The following is a 19370-nucleotide window of genomic DNA, read 5'->3' on the forward strand; positions in this document are numbered from 1 at the left end:
GAATCACAGAATGGGTCAGGTTGGAAGGGCCCACAGTGGGTCATCTGGTCCAACATCCCTGCTCAAGCATCTGGTCCAACCTCTCTGCTCATCCCAGAGCACACGGCACAGGATTGTGTCCAGGTGGTGCTTGGGTATCTCTGATGAGGGAGACTCCACAGCCCCTCTGTGCAGCCCGTTCCAGTGTGTGGTCAGTGTCACAGTAAAGAAGTTCTTCCTCATGTTTGGGTGGAACTTCCTGTGCATCACTTACTGCCCATTGACTCTTGTCATATTGCCCAGCACCACTGAGCAGAGCCTGGTCCCTCCTCTGACCCCTCCTTGCAGACACTGACAGATATCAGTGAGGTCCCCTCTCAGTTATTCCTTCTTGAGGCTGAACAGAATCAATTCTCTCAGACTTTCCTTGTAAGAGAGCTCCTCCAGTCCCTTCATCACCTTTGTAGTTCTCTGCTGGACCCACTCCAGGACCTCCATAATCTCTCTTGTACTGCAGAGACCAGAACTGAGCAGAGACTCCAGGTGAGACCTCACTTGGGCTGAGCAGAGGAGCAGGATCACCTCCCTTGACTGCTGGCATTGCTATTCCTAATGCATCCCAGGATTCCATTGGCCTGGGGCACTGCTGGCTCATGGCCAGTTTGTTGTCCACCAGGACCCCCAGGTCCTTCTCCACAGAGCTGCTTTCCAGCAGGCTGGCCCCCAGCCTGTGCTGGTACCCAGGGTTGTTCTTCCCCAGGTGCAGGACCCTGCATTTGCCCCTGTAGAATTTCAGACAGTTCTTCTCTTCCCATCTCTCCAGCCTGTTGAGGGCCCTCTGAAGGGCTGCAGATCACTGTGGGGCATCAGCCACTCCCCCCTTCTTACTTTCAGGAAAGAGCAGTAAATGACGAATTTGCAGAAGGAATGGCATTTCTGGGAAGGCCACTGAAGAAGTGGAAGACTACAAGATCTGCTAGTTCTCTTTCACTCAGTCAGTCTCTTCTCCTCCTGCCACAGGGAAATATGAGCACTGGAGGAAAAAGCAAACGTTTTAAGAAGTTGAATTTTTCTCTCCAAATTTTTCTTGATGTCTGGGTGTTCTAACACATTGCCATGGATATAACATCATATACCAGTTCACCTCTGGAACCTGACATTAAAAAACCCTCTTGTACGTATCACATGGTCTCCCAGTTTACATGAATATAAAAGATAAGAGGTCTCCAACTAATTTTGTGCATTGATTCACCTAAGAAGTTCCTCCCCTGTCCCTTCCCAAAGATCACTGAAAACTTCACTTGCCACAGATTAATTCACTGTCTTGAAACAGAGAGAAAATACTGTAGAGATAACTCCAGCTGTCTTGCAGCTTGACAAGCCTCTAAGAAGGTTTTGAAAATCATAAATTTTTGAAAATACGTTTAAAAGCAGTTTTAAGTGTTTGCCCTAACAGAGTAGTAATATTTCTATAAAAATAGCTGGTAGCAAGTTCCAAACAAATCACCATAAAGGCATCGACAGCACCAAGATAGGATTACATGGTGAATAAGTTGTGAAACCTTTTAACTTTCTCATTTTTTTGACTAAGAAAATACAAAAATTATGTGTTATTTATTTCCCAAGCTTGACTTGACATGATTTTACATCTTTCTTGTCATTATAAGAGCCCCCTGCCTGTGTAAATATGAAAATAGTGGGTTAGTGAGGTACTCATTTTATCCTAAAACCATGCTTCTTATTTTTGGGGTGAAAGATGTTTTAGACAAGACAGCAATTTCCTTTTGCTTCACCTGTGTAGGGTAATATCTAGGTTCCACAAAATTCTAGAGGGACAAGTTCAACTGTGGCCACTGAGGGCAACCGCTTGATGGCAGTCGCTGGCACAGGAACCGCCCAGACTGTTAATGTAAGGGATCTGGGAGATTCTTTGTTTCCCCAAGGGCACATGACCAAATGAGCTCTTGAATAGTCATAGAGCAGCAGATTTTATGGAGTAGTAAATGTCATCATGTGGCTTATTTATGTTTATAATGACTATGTTGTGGATCCATATTTCAGGTCCCAAATGTCTTGGTGGGCTGCAAAAAAGTACAAGGAAAATGGTGCTGATCTCTCAGGCAGATTCAGAAGATGAGGGCACTATTCTATTGATGTAACCATAGCTCTGAAGGTGTCCAACGGTTTCTGTGCAGGGCAGCTGTGGACTCACATCACGTGTGATATCCATGCTAGTGTGTGTAAAACTGTCTCAGGTCTTGGTCAGTTGTGCTGCCCTCTGGCCTGTTAATGCATCTCAATTTCCTGTGGCTTTGAAATTCAAGGCCAGATTTTTCCAGCACAGTTTTCTAATGCCAAGGCAGTTCTGACATGCATTTCCACTCAACAGTCCTGTTACATTGCAGAGTGGGTGGGGTGCAGGATACTGTGTTCCAGTCCCAACATCCATCTTGAGCTTGTTTTCCTAAAATTGCCACCCCAGTTTCAATGCTGACCATCCTGCCTTTTACTTCTCTGTTACTCACTGCTGAGATATGGCATCCCAAGCGCAGAGGTGAAGTTGCTGTGAGGCAGTGGTTTTGGACTTGAAGTTATGCATTAACTTGGCCAGCTGTCCCCTTGCTATGGACATACTAATTTATTTTCTCTCAGAGACAGGGAACAGAAAGTTATATTCAACTTGTAATTCAAATATGAGTTTTCAGTCTGATTTAGCATTTTTTACTATGGATCTAATACAAATAAGACACTTCTTTTGTAACTTAGACCACATGGTTCTGCAAAACTTATTAATGCAATTGCCTTACTGGACTGGAACCAAAGCTGATAAAGTCAACTGAAAGCCTTTTAGTGACTTTAGTGGATTTTGCATTTGTCAGATGAGCATTGAGGTGTTCAGGCATGATTTTTAATACCTCTACGCATGGGGATACATGAAGCTGCAACCACCATGCTCCTGCTCAAGGCAGAAAGGGCAGTAGCTGGGAAACTCTGCTTTGTATTCTGATCTATGCATATACGTAGGACTTTTTATCCAGCTTCCAAACAATATGAAGGTCTCTGAGCTACACTGCTCTTGTGTAAGAGCAAAACTCTTGCGTTGTCTTAGTGAGACTGGAAACCTGATGTGGACACGGTAAGATCCCCTCAAATTTACTTTCTAACAAAAAGTTAAGAAGCAACAAATTATGCTTTGGCTTACAAGATAGGAGAGAGGAAGCCATTGACCCAGCCCCCTAGAGACTGCCCTAGTTCTTCAGGTGCACATGACACAGATTAATATGATTTCCTACACAGTCTTAATATCTGCACAGATATGTTAAAACAAGGATGGTAAAGCTAAGGCTGAACTAAATCAGCTGTAATATTGAAAATAAAGAGCTAAAGGGAAAAATAAAATAATAAGTTTTTTAAAAGAAAAAAAATTCTTTCATAGGAATTGAGAACTTCATGTTTTTGAGAGACTTCCTTACTATATGCCACATATATTTTAAATTGTTTTGACTTACAGTACTCCATAATATAATTTCATTAGTACTACTGTGGCTTTGACCAGACTTTCCTTTCAGAAACACATCTCTGTGTGCATGGCATAGTGCCTGCTCTGTTGGTATAAAGAGCACGTGTACCAGGTGGGATATGGATACTTAATGAATGTCATCAGGTCTGCTGCTTCATTAGGCCTGATACTGAGGGATCCTAAAAAATGTGCGGAAGTCCTTAAATTCTGTCCAGATAAAATTTCCAGACAGAACAAGAATATCCAGAAAAATGGTGGCTCTAACTACATTGAATAGCTGCTTATTTCATGTTTATATTCTAGTAAGCAACGAGCTCTATCAAAATTAGATAAACTGCTTTCTTAGTAGAAGGAAGTAAATACTGACCATTACACAGTTTGAAAGTGAAAATACAACAGCTTATACTCAGAGTAATCTATCCATCTCTACCCATATCTGTGGAGCTATTCTGGATTTATAGTACCATTTTTCAGTTCAGGATCAGGCTCAAGACAGAGCAGTGATAAAGGACATATGCATAACTATAGATTAAGTGGAATGAACCAGGCTGTATTTCTGTATTCTAATTACTTAAGGACCCTCCATATAAAAGAGACAAATCTCATAGACACTGGGTGCAGAAAATCCAGGGATTTTATTAAGAGGAGATACTTTTTTGCTATGTAAGTCTAAACTCGTTGTTTCATCTGAAACTGCTGTAGCAACAAATGCCACCTGTATCTTTGCTTTGTAGACACATTTCCTGAGGTCACTTTGCTGCTGCCAAACACGCAGATGACCAATAAGTATATAAATGTATGTCCCCTTTACATCAAGCATATTATCTTTTGTAAAATATTAGGTCAGATGTAGCTTTGAGTCAGGACAGTTCCTAGGAGACTCCATCAGCTTCAGAAAAACAGTCTCCTATGGTGACCAAGGGTTTGTCCCCAGCATATTACCTTACAGCAGTATGGGGAGTAGGGACAGTCTGCTGATGAAATAAGATTCCAGTGTTGATGTAGCTTGTGTTCTTCACAAACGCTTCTTCAAAATCATCAAGGCTTTCCTTTTCTCACTCATCCAGTAGGAAGACGATGTCTGAGTCTTCCTATTAATTAAAAGCATTCTAACATTATATTTAACATATAAACTATTTTTACTTTTTATTTTACATGGTGAAAGAATACGTGAGTTTGTTCTCCCTTTGTCTACCATGAGGAAAAAATATCTTCAAAAGAAAGAAGTAAACAAGTGATGCCCATAAAAACTTCTCAGATCTTTAGGGACATCCAGATGCACTTTGTTAACAGAAATAATAGAAGCTTTCATCCTGTGTATCATATCTGTGAGACATCACATTGTTTCTTGGATTAAGCCAATTTTAAAGGTATTGAATGCTGCTTTGTTGGTGTCATATTTAGATATCTTTCCTCAAAAATACAGTTCTGTATCTTCCTAGAGTAATATTTCTTTGATTTATTTCCATTCCTGTACCAATCCCAGAGGTAAGCCATGCTATTTTCTGCTAAGAGAGCACTGCTCGGATCCATCTAATGTTGTCCTCTTTACATGCAGTAGAATGGCAGTTATCCCAGGCTTACTCTTTAAACCTCTCTGACCAATAAACTCTCTACATTTTCATCTTCTGTAGGCCATAAGTTTGTCAAGATCTCAGTTAGCTAAATCTATTGTGTAATGTCAGTGTGGCATGTAATTAAGAGCCTAAAATGTTTTTGTGTTCATTTTGATAGGTATTATATTAATATGTACTGCTGAAAACCAGTACTGTAACCTTCCTTCTCACTAGTAATCTGATGCTGACTTTATGTAGAATTTAATTCTTAAATAGGTATTCTTTTTTCTGTCCAGCACAGCCAAAAAGGCACATCAGGAAGATGGTGTCTGCAGTGTTCTGCCTCTGATCTCCCCAGAATGCTCTAGCTTTTGGGCTGTGGTTCTCAGCTGCACTGCAGCACCACTCACTACCAGGGTCCAGAACCCACACCAAAAAATAGCAAACTGTTCTGCAACTGTTCTGGCCCCTAACTTTGAACCAGTTGTGGCAGCACAGACATCTGAACCCTGCTGACCTATCTGTCACCTTTGAGAGCAGTAGAGTTGGTGTCATTATGATTGTCACAAACCATCCACACATGCTCAGCTGCTGGTTATAATCACATGCTGTAACCACTTCTCTTGCTATTTGCAAACCCATTGTTCATGAACTCTAGAAAAACAAAAATAAAAATTGGTTTAGGTGGTAATAAACATTGCTTAGTTTTCTTCATATGAACAAGAAGGATTTTTAAAACAATTGGGACTTAAAAATGCAACCATGCACTGGGGTCTTGGCCGAGGAACTCTTTAAACACTTATGAATACCTAACCATGTTATAAACATTTAAATTCCCTGCCCATGTTGTGTGTACACAGGATAGTTTGAATGTCATACAGATCTCTTAGAAACAAAATGTAAACAGACCTTTTCAATTAGCTGCAGTGGGAGTCTCAGAATCAAATGCCAAAATGCAGGCCTGTGAAAGCTGTAGGGGATCACTGGGGTTTGTTTATTGGCTGGTGTGACCTGCTGTCTGAGAACTAAATTGACACTGCTCCAACTTAGTGGGTGAAGGAAATAAAAAGACCTTCATTCTCCTCACGCTATGAGAAGCAAAGTGGTGACTTAGGAAAAAGGCAGCAGTAGAACGGAGAAAATCAGTGCCTCCAATTCCTGTGGAAGCCAGCCACTGTCGGGGGCTGATGGTAAAAGGGCATGGGACAGAGTGGTGCAATTCTGTAGGCTAGAGATATGAGCTTTTCCAAAACAAGTGAGGGGGAAAGAGGTAAGGATAAAGCCTGTACTTTGATCTCCACAAAAGGTGATGCTGCTCCTCCCATCCATCTCATCTTAGGTTTGAAATTCACAATCCAGCCCTAAGAGACTGCTCTCTTGTCTAAGATTTGATGGGTCAGTTGGGATCTGGACAGGCTGGGTCAATGGCCCAAGGCCAATTGTATGAGGTTCAGGAAAATGGTCCAGCCCTTGGGTCACAAGAACCCCAGGCATTGCATAGGCTGGGCTAAGCGTGGCTGGAAAGATGCTGGGTGGAAAAGGATCTGGGAGTGCTGGTCAACAGCAGCTGAATATCAGCCAGTGTGTGCCCAGGTGGCCAAGAAGGCCAATGGCATCCTGGCCTGTGTCAGCAATAGTGTGGCCAGCAGGACCAGGGCAGTGATTGTCCCCCTGTACTTGGCACTGGTGAGGCCACAACTCACGTTCTCTGTCCAGTTCTGGGCCCCTCAGTACAAGAAAGATGATGAGGTGCAGGAGTGAGTCCAGAGAAAGGGCAATGGGGCTGGGGAAGGGTCTGGAGCAGGAGTCTTATGAGGAGCAGTTGAGGGAGCTGGGGGTATTTAGCCTAAAGAAAAGGAGGCTCAGGAGAGACCTTATCACTGCTACAACCATCTAAAAGGGGGTTGTAGCCAGGTGGGGGTCAGCCTCTTCTTCCAGGCAACCAGTGACAGGAGAGGAAATGGCCTCAAGGTGTGCCAGGGGATGTTCAGGTCAGACATCAGGAGGAATTTCATCACTGAAAGTGATTAAGCATTGAGATGAGCTGCTCAGGGTGGTGGTGGAGTCACCCTCCCTGGAAGTCTTCAAGAAACATGTGAATATGCACTTGAAGACAGGGTTAATGGTGAACATGGTGGTGGTGCTAGGTTGGACTTGATAATCTTAAAGACCTTTTCCAGCTTCAGCAACTTTATGATTCTATGAATGAGGCTCTACCTTGGAAGATGTTAGAGAGGATGCAAAGGAAAACTTTGATGAAATAAGCTCCAGAAAAAAACTTGCAGGGAAAAATAGTGGATAAAGGGAAAATAGTGGATAATTAGAAATTTGAAGGACAGCTGCAGGTAACTGGGGCATTTCTTTTCCAGAGTAGTTCTTGGAAATAAAGGGAATGAAACCTTCTACTGTCTCCTATCTGTGTAAATAAATTAAAGGGATGTTACAGTTGTCCCAGCCCGGCACTATCTGGTAGGTACAGCTGGTGCTGTCTATCCTGACCACACTGCAGTGCAGCAGCCCAGTCTGAGGTATAAAATTACTTTTGTGATGGTTGCTGTTCCTCCCATGCAACTGGACAGAGAAAGGATGGTCAAAGATGGAATAGTACAGCTAAACTTCTGCCCTTTGAAATGAATGATGTGGTGAGGAGAAAGGACTCTACACCAGCAGTGGCTGTATTGTTCCTCCCTTTCTCCAAGGAAAAAAGGAGAATGATGACTTAGACTATACACAGAATCTTGCAAATTCTTCCTTGCTAATAGGATATTAGGTCTATAAGGTGTCCTTGACCTCACCAAAATGATGCAGCTGTCCATTTCTTCCCTTGGAAGTCTGTGTAGCTCATTAACTACTCTTTGGTAAAATGGATGTATTTCTAGTAGCTGGAGAAGTGAAATGCCTAACTTCTAGAGAGTGAATTACAGGATTTTCAGTGTAATGAGTTAATATCTTAAAGAGTGAGAGCCATCATTTCAAAGCAAGATTAATATGGTCCAATTGCCTAAATTGTATATGTAAATGTGGTCAATGCATAATCAAGGAAATAGCATACCCAACATAAATCACTAGGAGGACGGAACAACAACAAAAAAATAGTAGTGATGGTTGCATGCATGAAAGTGGTACTAGCATTCACAACACCATAATATGGCTGCATTGTCCAGAGAGTCAAAAAATGCTTCATTAGAGATGAGTGCAAGAATGTTAACACAGCCTTGACTAAACATATAAAGTGTAAATACCGAGGATAAAAGAAAAGAAAAAAGCAACTGAAAAAGAAGATAAAATCCGCTTTGTTTGCAAAGCAAAGACAAAAGTCCATGGATACAGGCCTGAAATGGGTTTAGCATAATGACAAACAGGGAGATTTGAGATGCACACTCAAAAAGAGGATGTATCTTGATAGACAGAGAGAGTGAGTGCCAGAGAGAAGAACCAGTGAAGAGCAAACTCCAGGGGAAAAATCTAGAGCCAAGTATGTAAGCGTGCGGGGTATGTCAGATCAGAGACATGAAATAAGTCTAGGGAGAGTGCTAAAGATAGCATGTCATGGATGAAGATAAAGGAACCAGCTCAGAACTGCAGTTCTATTGAAAAGCTACAGGACCTCTGAGTCCCTCAATTTTTAGAGGAAACATCTGGGGTGACAATTTGTGCATTGTGAAACTTCAGCTCCTGGAGTTACATGATCATACACAGAATTAAGGATTTAATTTAAAACTCAGTTGTTGTAGTTTAAATTGGAGGAAAAAAGAAAAGTTCTACATAAATCCTAAAAGAATCCAACAGCAAAAGGCAATCAGGGGGATGGAAATTTATTCATCTGGGCATTTTTACATTATTTTAAAGCAAATAATATTATTTCTGAACACTCCCAGTCCTCCCTATTCCCCAGTCCCACTTTGAGGACAGAAGTTCAGGGAATCAGGAGAAACCTCCCAGTCCTGTTTCATAGTTCCTCACAGCCCATTGATGACTACTTGCCTGACATAGGTGTTATGGTGTTTTACATTGGAAGCAGAAAATAAATATTTTACAAGAAATATCCTGATAAAAATCACAGAATCACTGAATGGTTTGGGTTGGAAGGGACCTTTAAAGGTCAGCTAGTCCAACCTTGATAAGCAGGGACATTTTCAACTAGACCATTTTGTTGAGAGCCCTGTCCAACCTGACCTTAATTGTTTCTATGGATGGGGCATCCACAGCTATTCTGGATCACCTGTTCCAGTGTTTCACCACCCTTAGCATAAAAAATCTCTTCCTTATATCTAGTCTGAATTAACCCTCTTTCACTTTAAAACCATTATCCCTTTTCCTATTCCTACGGGCAGTCCTATTTGAAAAAAAATCTCTTCAAAGGAGACATCCATATACAAACTTATATTCCTGGGGCTGTCCCAGGAAGATATTTTTGCGTTTGAGGAGAGGGGATGCTGTAACAGAACACACACAACCACACTCCCTCACAGGCCTTTGAAATGGGGGAATGTGAAGTGTTGGGAATTGTGCAAGAGTTAGGATCTCCCTTATCCAGTACAACTTAGTGCTTAAGAGAAAGAGGCCTTATGTCTTCACAAGGAGGTGTTTGTGTAACACCTCCAATAATAAATAAAATAAACCACCGAAAGAGAATGAGTGATGAAGAAACAGGATGTCCTAGTGCTGTACTGAGCTTGTCCAAGGTGGCCCTGGGGCTGGAATGCTCTGTCTCGCACCCAAACAGCCAGATGTGGCTGCACTGACTCTGCTTTTGCTCACATGGCCAAATGACAGCAGAGTCCTGAAAGATGAACCTTCTCCCATTCTGTGAGGAAATGACAGTCTACCTGGGGTATCTGCAGCAACTGGCAACTCCATTTGCTTTTCACTGTATTCCAGGATATCAGTCTCATTTTCTACTTGGCTACCAGTGTCAATCAGCTACTAATAAAAAATCAAAATAACATCCAGACTTGTGATTTCATGCTGTGACAGTGCAAAGCTTGCAAGGTAATACCTGAAGGGAAGTGACACATTAATCCAGGGGAAATCTGGATTCTCCTGTGCACCAGAGAATCAATACTGACTTCTTGGCTGTAGTGAACTGTAAAGCACAGCTGGGTGGAACATATGGAGAGAGACTGTAATTTCCTATCAGCAAGTTCAAGTTCAGGGGGCAGGGGGTTAAAGAGCAGAGAAATGAGCAAGAGTAAATATCATCTGTGCTATGGGCTTAAGCCTGGTGCAGACCCTGGAACAGTGTGGTGGGGAGGACACTGGAGCTGGCCGGAAAGCCAAGATTGATGGATACCTATCTCTTTGGTAGGGCAAAACTAGGAAGAGGTGAAACACAGACAGTGTAGTTTGTGAAGGACTGAGTTAGCCAGTGATTTCTTTATATATATATATATATATATACACATATATATATGTAATTAGCCCTTGTGCAGTCCTTACTACACTGGTAATCCCAGTGTCTGTCTGTCAGCACTGAGGCTGAGGCAGTGAGTTTAAGCATAGCACATCTCTGGCAGACAGTTATCACCAACCTTGTCTGGCTGCTTTTGGTCATCTGAGGCATGTCCTTAGCATACCCAGCTGAAACAAGTGGCTTCTCCGGATGAAAACCATCATGTAAGGTTAAATTCCAAATCTTTAGCTATGAAACTGGAACAAGATGAGACCGACTTACCGTATTGGACATTAGAGCTGAGCTTCTAGGCTTAGCAAGATTAGTATCAGCTCTGTATCCAGCACAAGGGGACTGAGTTTGTCTGGAGTTTTTTCACCTCAGGAAAATCTGCAGAAAATCAGACTCTGTGCAGGGAAGTGATGGCCTTGAAACAGGAAAGAGCAGATATGTGTTAGGCATCAGAGCTCTGAAACACGTGAGTGAGATGGCTACAACTGCGGCAGCCTGGAACATGCTGAAGAGCAGCAGAAGGTCCTGGTACTTTCCTGAGGAATATTTAGAAAAAACCCTGTAGAGTGAGTGTTTTAATCTACCTCCCCTCGATGTGTAGAAGTCCTATTCATTGGCTTATTAAACATTGCAGTGAACTGGACAAACCCATTTTGGTTCTTTGCACTGTGACAAAAATCAGGATATCTTTATGCTAAGCACTGCACAGATTTTTCTGTTTCTGTTCCTGCTTTGCAAAATGCAGAAAATCTATGACATGAAATAATATTGCACAGATGGAGGGATACACTGGAGTTTATTCTTCTTTATAGACACTCAGTTTTCGTTCAAAGAACTGCCTCTGCAGCATTCTCAAATTCCAAAGTCAAGTAGATAAATTAGTGGAGGAAAAAAGTTTCCTGCATTTCCTAATTTAAAGAGTCCCATCCACCCCTGGGAAAATACCAATTTTGATTAAATATTTCCATTTTTCAAAACAACATTCTGAAATTAACCAAAGTGCTTATTTCAAAATGTCAATGCTTAGTTTGGAATTTCTGTTTTAACTCAGACCTAATTTTCTCTAATGCAATAAGGAAATTCCTAGAGAGAAAATGTAACTCTTGTCTTGATGTTTGATTTTAGAGAAATCTGCAAAAGAGTAAATTCCAAGGATAATTTACAGTTCAAGAACACAAATTATTTTTTATGGAATATATAATGATTGGTTTTCCTCTTAAAATTTGTGCCCTTGTTATTTCATTTTGCCTTTTTAACATTTCTGTGCCATGGCTTCAAGTTAATAATAATTTATCCAACCTCACAAATAAGCGAAGATCTAGATTAAAGCCAGTGGGAAGTTTGCCATCAGCATTGATAAGGACGAGGTGCAGCCTCAGGTTCATTGCCTCTATAATTTACTTTATCAGTGTGTTTCAGCTGACTGGATGTCACCTGATTCACAAGCTGATGATGCTGGATATTCAGTTCCACCCTTCTCTTAAATTCAGGCCATCAGACAGTGAATTCATCAGTGAAAAGCCACTCATTTTGTGTCTGGAATTAAATCACTAGAAAAACCTGTGTATTTTATTAGGAATTAATCAGAAGAGCAAGCCTAGGAATATGATCTATTTCTTTATTTTGCTAGAGCATTTGTATTATTGTTCTCTGTTTCTCTGTTTTCCCTCTGCAGAAATAAACTCTTTTCTTTTTATCTTTGAGGTATTCATGTCATAAAAATCTAATTTTTTTCATCACTTCAGTTGCAATTTCTTTCATTATTGCACTGTATTTTGTATGTTAGATTCTCCAATTCATACAGTAGGTAAGACAAAGACAAAAGAGTGAATCCTATCCACAGAGAAACTTTTTCATTGGGTGCAAAGGACCACAAAGCTATGGGTGGTATAACTGTATAAATAATTTAAAAGACAAAGAAAATAGATGTGGAATGCAATTGCTGAATGTACACTTTCTGACAGATGTTTAATAATTTTTGTCAAGGGAATTAAGTTAGTTTTATTGTACACTCAAGCTGCTAAAAATACACACACGCACACACACACAGAGTCGAACACATACAACAGCATATGAAAGCAATAAAAGATGAAAGTACTTTCCTGCATTAGTTGTGCTGGTTCCAGCCAACTGCCCCTATCTTTGGTCGGCGTCTTTGTCAGTGCATCAATGTTATATTCTCTAAATTTCTAGTAATTTAAATACACTAAGCTGGCAGGTAATGTTACTGCTGGAAAATGTATGTGAAAAGCAGTTTCAGTACTCTGGAGAAAAATCTCCTCTCTCTTCTCTACCTTCTGCTCTCCTAAAGATGCTGGACATAAGTCTGGAGCTGCATCCCTGTGCTGCAGCAGAAAGTTCCTGCCCTCCTGTACACAGATGCTGGGATCATGAATGTGTTGCTTTGTGCAGCTGTTTCTGTGCTGCAATGATGAGCAACAAAGAAAAATCTGAGTGTAAAACCTTGCATAAGGAAATGGAAGTTTCTGTCACAGATCAGGAGTGCAGGTGGGGCTTTGGACACAAAAAAGATGTGGGTTTTTTCTGTTTAGCCTAGAGGAGCCCAGCTGTGCAAGGGCGCACTGTACCAGGACACCAAAGAGGTCCTGCTGCCCAGACTTGACCACACACAGATGCTCTTCAGCCAATCTTGTGCAAATTTCTCTGCGGACACTGGTATTTCAGCCAAGGGTAGGCGTATTTGACACAAGCAGTTAAAGCAGTCCTCTTTTACTGGGACAGCAGACACAGATGGTTTACAGCAAAGCAATACTAAACACACATTTCACTGCACTGGTTTAAGATCATGCTGTGAAGAAGGTTTCTCTGCCAGGAGGGTCACTGACTGGCAAGGGAATTGCAGTATTTTGGTTACCTCACATTAGTTCCCCTGTGGGTGCTCATCTCGTTTACACCCTGTGGAGGAAATTGAAGACATTGGTAGGTTATCACCTCATGACTACCCTGTGGCACTCAGCTGGATGTGTTGATTCCATCATCAGAAGACCTCACACCTAGATCTCTGCATGTCACCGTCCACCTAGCCCCCTAGTCCAGCTTTGGCAGAAAAAAGTGAAGCATGACTGATTCTCATGTGGAAAGTGACCATCAAATAATAAGAGGGATTTAGTAGCATTTGTTCTGAAGGTAACTCTGAAGTCTTCAGTCTCAGACTTCTTCCCAGATTCAGATTTTAAAAAACAAGGAAACTCCAATCTCCTTTCTTACACAGTTTGTATAACAGTGGTGTAGAGGCAAAAGAGATTTCTGTGGGTTGTGTGAGGAAACTTGTTGTTATTGATATGGGCATTAAAGTATACCCCTGCACATCCCATGGATTGATCATCTTTGTGAAAGGTACTTCTGAGCAGCCCTATTACCTCCATCACTCCAGAGCTGATTTCTCAGAAATCTCTGTGTAGGCATTACTGGATTATCCTTTCTCCTATGGCACAGGGCCTCCCTACTGCAGAAGGATGGAAAGCTGTGCTGTATCCAATTTACCGTATTCCTTCTGTGTCAGAACATTTCCAGCAATACATTTTCAGGGGGCCTGCTCGTACTGAACAGGCCTTTGCATGACAAGATTAGCTGTTATGAGATTTGGTCCCTGTGTCCAAGAAATAAGTTTTGTTCTTGGTCTGAGTTTCCATGCCCTGGTCCCCTTTCTGCTGTCGCCTATGGCTGGTAAAATGCATGGTGTTGTTCTGTTAAACAGCTCCTGCACACAGCCTGACTTTGTATTCTGCATATCCATAGGCATTGCCTGATGAGAGGGGGCTTTGTGCTGCCAAGAGCTGCTGGTTGGAAAAATACTTCTGATCATGTATAGTGCTATTGTTGCTCAATACCACTGCTTGATCAGCAAAGCTGTATCCTAACTTCTGCTACAATATTCAAGGAAAACGTGTATGTCAGCAAGAGATCCTGGGCAATAAACCCTCAATGGCTCAAGAGCCGGTGAGCAACAGAATCCTGTACAAGATGCAAAATTCACCCCCTTCAAAGGAGAAGACACACAGGAATATTTGGAAGAACTGAGAGTTTTAACTTCCTTTTCTGTGAACATCCTGTCAGGTGCTGAGGAGGCACTCACCTAATGCACTTCAATGTTAATTGAGCCTGTCAAAGTCAGTCTTCTGTGGGAAATGAGAAAAAGACAGCAGCTGATGACAGCAATGGGGTGAGAAAGGTATTGAGAGGCCAAAAGAAGAGCAGAGCACAAAGACAGAGAAGCTGTGAAGTAAGATCTGAGATTTGAGCTTATTCCAAAGTGGAGGTTAGGTATTTAAAATTGAAAATAGTGATGAAAAAGAGGAAACCTTTGGAAGAGGTGTTAAGCCTAGCAACAAATGATCACAGGTGTAGGAGGATCCATACCAGTAAAACTGGAACTCAATGAGAGTTCTTGCCCCCTGGATAAACTAACAATTCATCTGATCTTCATTTGTTCTTCACGACTACCTGGTTCAATCCATATTGTAAATATTACAATACCGCACTGAGAGCCCTATGCTCCAGAGCCATGAGATCAACTCAGCAGTGCAGCTTGCATTGAAAATAAGTAAGGCCCTAGCTTTTGCAGTAAGAAGGAGAGCTTATAAACATGAAGGTAACTGATACAAGTAGCTGGAAAATGTAGTTATGAAGCTTAAGAGCTACCCCCGTATTTCAGTGACAGTCTTACTTCAGCCCACTGTGTGTGTCAGGGAAAACATCCATGGTGTTGTAGGACAAAAAATAGTTCAAAAGGGCCCCCAGGACAGGCTCACAGGACTGAGAGAGTCCTTCTGTATCATTCTTCTGGGTATCAAAGGCAGTCATAGAAAAAATCTTCCATGACATCAATGTTCTTCAGCTACTAGGAAGACCTGGCTACCGAGAGCCTAGCTCTGCCTATCAGCATCAGATATGACAGATATAAGGTCAATTCATTGAAAGAAAGGGAATTGAAAGAAGGGAATATGATATTGTGTTTAGAAGAACCTTGGTCTCATTTGGTAGTAGAAGAAAAGTCTCTCAGATCAGTTTCATGAGTGTGTTAGTGAGGGTCTTTGACTATCTTCACACAAGTGTTTTATGTCCAGTGCCTACCTGCAGTGTCACTGGAATATTGTGGACACACTCTCATGCTGCATTACAGGCTGACAGTCCCCAGCTCTTAGGCCACCACCAGTGAGGCTGAAAGTGTTTCACTGGGAAGGGGTTACACCCACATAGCTGGTGAGAGAACTGAGCTATGGAGAAGTGATGTTCTGAAGGCCACTCACCCATGCAGGGTCAGAACTTCTCAGTGGAGTCCCGATCTCTGGGGTCTTCTAGGACTGGATGGTGCTTCTGTCCCATCTGTGCCGCACAAGTGGTTTAAAGCATCACAAAGGCCACCTCTGAATGTTTCTTGTGTTACAAAGAGTTCCTCATCCTTAGCATTGGAGATCTAAAGGCAAAACAGGCCCTGGAAAGTTTGAATATAAGCATTTGGGTTAAAACAAGCATTTGCCTGTAGCTTCGTGGAAGGATTCCAGTACCTTAAAAACTGCCACAACTGTGCCTCAGTTTTCCTGATCCTATGCATGTGCCTTTTCCTGTCTCATTCCTTTAAAACCCCCTCAAATCTGCTTTTCAAAAAAGGCTGGATAAGACTCTGTTGAAATAAAATTTAAAAAAAAAAAAAAAAAACCAAAAATAGCTCAGATTGACCCCGGGTCATTTTGCTAGCAAGAATGGAGGAAATGAGCCATGGAAGAGAAGGATGGATGGGAAAGGGAGGGTGCTGGAGAGTGATACTTCATTTTACAAACATCAAGATACCATCTGAGTGTTGGCAAGACACTCGAATTCCTAGGACTCCTCTGTGGTGGATATGTGTAATGTCTGTGGTAGAAATAATCAAGAGGCCGCTCTAACACTTGTGTGTCATCTGCAAAGCAGTCACATCGACCCTCATTGCCAAAGCTAGTTAACTTGGATACCTAAGTCAACAGTCTGTCTGTCCACAACCATTTCCTTAGATGCCTTTCACCCACCTTCACATAAAACATAGACATAAAACTTACCATATCTGTCCATTGTAGGATATCTGGGTAAAAACTGAAGTCAAAAACAAAAGGAAGGCCTTATTCAACAGGAGTACAATGCTCCATTTTCCCTTTTGTTTTTAAATGCAGCAATACAAATATTTCTTTTGTGATAGATTATGGATGTACAACTGCTAGCTACACAGTGCAATGAAAATTAAATCTTCACCCAATGGGCTTAGATGGAACTTACAGGAAGCAACATAAATAAAAAATGTATTATTCATTACTTCATTGCTTATTTGCTGTGAAGGATATAGGAGTTTGCTCTTCAAGTGGCTTATGATTTCATAGTGCAATAAAAATGAAATCAATGGCCAATATCCCCAACATTTAAAAACAATTCTTTATGAAATAAAACCTTATTTCCTATGGTGCCTTTCATACCATCTATATTCCAACAAGTTATGCATACTGAAAGAATCTGATTACAGAGATAATAAATAGGAAAGGGGAGTGTAATGAAAGAGATACTGGGAGACAAGGGGAGAAACATAAATAATATGCAACAGAACAAATGTTTCTCTTACTTAGCTTTGTGTATAATGATTACCTTGGTGGGATGCTGTTGGAAGTGGTAAAAACCCCAGCATGGTCCATTTCAAAGGCCACAATCAGCAACCATTTATCAGCTGCTGCACTGAAGGATATACTAATGTTTAAAGGGCATCAAATCACGCCCATAAAAGCTAATGGAAGGGTTTTGCTTTCTCTGTGTATTGGATCAGGCTTGAGTGTACATATTAAACCAATAATACACATCTCTCTTTTTTTTTATCTAGATCTCTACATCAAAAGAACAAAACTCCAAAAGGACTTTTTCAAGAATGGCAACAAATCACCAAAGGAAGATAAAAACTCTTTTAACTCTGCAAACTTGATGTCTTTCTGGCACTTTTTACTTGGGTGTCATTTCACAAGATACTTGAAAGAAAATGTGTTTTCAAACCATAAAATAAACTTAGTGGGGCGAAAAAAAGGAAACTACTATGTTCTTCTGAAATGCAAAATGCAATACCTGAGGTAGTTGACTAATTGAATATTACTTCCATCCGGGAAATATTTTCTAATATGAAAATTTAAGTCCTCAATCCATTATAAACAACAACAAGTAAAATATTTGCAAAGAGAGAGACCTGAGCAGAATGTAAAATAAAAACAAATGTTAAAAATACTGTCCTTAAACTAATACTAAATAAAAATCTAATAAACTAATACAATATAATCTAATAAATAAACTAATACAAAATAAACTAATACAATAAAAATCTACTTTACAAAGGCATGGGACAGACTCAGTTTTCTATCTGGCAGAATGAGTATGTTTACAGGTACTTGAAAAAATTACAGTAATATAGTCTCATTTCTTTTTAAACACATTATGCTGATTTCACAGATAATCAATAATGGTTTTCAAATGTTTATGAATGTACCAGATTTAAATATAAGATGTGCAAACAAGAGGCATTTTTTATACAAAAAAAGAGAGAGATTCTATCCTACTGGAGTGGATTAAGTGCTCTAAGAAAATCATGTGTGAGACAATAATTTCTAGGATTATATTCTAAAAGTAAAAATGAGGGAAAGTAAAAAGTTATTTAAAATAGAGGGCAGCACTGACATAAGGAATGGGGATAAGGAGATAAGGCAAAAAAGAAAAGTGTATGCCTAGTGAAAGCAAGGTTAGGTGGTGTGGAAGAAACAGTAGAGAGAAAATTCATGGGGACAAAATTCAGTTGGAGTAGAAGCTGGACAGAAATGTGGGGGAAAATAAAAAGAGTTTCAAATACATTACTGGCAAAAGTCAGTGCAGAAATAACATCAGCCTGTTACAGGATGAGGATGGTCACTTCACAGACAGGGACAGAGACAAGGAAGAGGTGTTTAATTCTTTGCATCTGTCTTCAACACAGATGATGGACTGAGGGGATCCAGCGCCCTGAGCTGGAGGAACATGGCTGTAAGAATGACCAGGTCTTAGCTGACCATGAAGTAGTGCGGGATCAGCTGCTCCAGATGGACCCTTATAAATCTATGGGGCCTGATGAGATTCATGCGAGAATATGCGAAGAGCTGGCTGATGTCATCACAAGGCCCCTCTTGATGATTTTTGAGCAGTGTTGGGAATTTAGAGGGGTCTCAATTGACTGGAAGTTGGCTAACATTTTCCTAGTTTTCAAGAAGGGTGAGAAGGATGACCCTAGAAACTACAGGTTTGTCAGCCTCACTTCAGTGCCTGGTAAAATTACAGACAAGATTATTCTGGGAGGTATTGAAAAACATCTGAAGGATGACACAGTCATTGGTCACAGCCAGCGAGGCTTCATGTGGGGAAAGTCCTGCTTATCAAACCTGTTTTCCTTCCATGACAAGGTAACCCACCCAGCTGATAAAGAGAAGCCAGTTGATGGAATCTTTTTGCATTCCAGTATATCTTATGACACTGTGTCTCCCAGTGTCCTTCTGGACAAAATGCCCAGCTCACAGTTGGACAAACACATCATGTGATGGGTGAGCAGCTGGCTCATGGGTGGGGCACAAAGGGTTACAGTGAATGCTGGTGACCTATCACTGGTGGGGCTCCACAGAGCTCCATCTTTGGCCCTGTGCTCTTCAACATCTTCATAAATGACTTGGACACAGGACTGAAAGGGGTACTAAGGAAGTTTGCTGAGGACACTAAATTGGGAGGAACTGTTGACTTCTGCAAGAGCAGAGATGCCCTGCAGGGAGACCTTGACAAATTAGAGATGGGTAATCAGCAACCATGTAACAAAGACAAGAGCTGGCTTCTGCACCTGGGATGGGGCAACTCTGGATGTACCCACAGACTG

At 41.2% G+C, this 19370-nt stretch overlaps 1 long non-coding RNA gene across 3 annotated transcripts in view; it reads right to left on the bottom strand.

Moving 5' to 3' along the window:
* Positions 1–774: 774 nt before the first annotated feature.
* The window catches only part of LOC109144043, a 35399-nt gene continuing 16803 nt past the window's right edge, over positions 775–19370 (bottom strand). Inside the window, exons 4-6 of one of the 3 annotated variants that reach the window (XR_005603772.1) lie at positions 15730–15914; positions 4442–5709; positions 775–1012 (exon numbers count right to left, since the gene is read on the bottom strand). This is a non-coding gene — a long non-coding RNA (uncharacterized LOC109144043). Of the gene's footprint in view, positions 1013–4061; positions 5710–15729; positions 15915–19370 lie in introns of those variants that run through there. The other 2 variants (XR_005603773.1, XR_002044523.2) reach the window with 2 other exon arrangements.

This window comes from Corvus cornix, chromosome Z (assembly GCF_000738735.6).
Source record: "Corvus cornix cornix isolate S_Up_H32 chromosome Z, ASM73873v5, whole genome shotgun sequence".
NCBI lineage: Eukaryota > Metazoa > Chordata > Aves > Passeriformes > Corvidae > Corvus > Corvus cornix.